General features: G+C 42.0%; 1 protein-coding gene across 11 annotated transcripts in view; it reads left to right on the forward strand.

The window, feature by feature from the left end:
* SUGCT (succinyl-CoA:glutarate-CoA transferase) overlaps window positions 1-715 on the forward strand; it is a 723,305-nt gene that overhangs the window by 449,009 nt on the left and 273,581 nt on the right. The window lies entirely within an intron of this gene.

Below are 715 nucleotides of genomic sequence, written 5' to 3' on the forward strand. Positions count from 1 at the left end.
TCCTCCTAAGGGTGGATCATTTTGTAAGATTTCCTGTTTGAGCATGATTCTGGGTAATATAAGTCACCTTATAGATTACAAGTTTTCTTTCTCTTCTTCCAAATTGCCATCTGATTTTCTTTAATATTCTCTCTTAGTTTTTCTAGAAATAAACTTAAAACCCAATTGCTTTTTATTACTAAGCTAAGTTTCTTTAGACTTACTAGCTAGTGGATAATTTGTAATAAACCATAATATTGCTTCTACCTCACTGGTTTAACCCTGGGCCTCTAGCTATACTTTCAAGCAGTCCTTTCTTATTTTCCTCATTCTAGCTCCCCTAACTGGAGTCCAAATCCCAGGAAGTCAGGTAGGGGTAGTGCCTGAGGGGTAGTGCTAGATGGATACTGGCCTCAGGGTCCAAAGAACCGGCATGATGCTCTCTGGAAACTCTTCCGAAGTGCCTATAGGGTGCCTGGATCCCTGTGTTTCTCATTGTGAGGGGGCTGTACCAGGTTCCACACGTGTGAGGAGAGTGCTTCTCTTCCTCTTTGCAGTTATACTTTGTCTGTTGGGCTCTGGCACAACATTTCTTGCGCCTGTCAGCTTTTCCTGCAGTTCTTCTTTCTATGGGACTGATACTACGACCCATTTCTGAAGTTGAAAGCAGTCTGCTCTGTCAGTCACAGCCTCTTCCTGGATTTGTCTACAAAACCATTTCTTTATTCTTTTTCAG

Source organism: Callithrix jacchus, chromosome 11 (genome assembly GCF_049354715.1).
Source record: "Callithrix jacchus isolate 240 chromosome 11, calJac240_pri, whole genome shotgun sequence".
Lineage (NCBI taxonomy): Eukaryota > Metazoa > Chordata > Mammalia > Primates > Cebidae > Callithrix > Callithrix jacchus.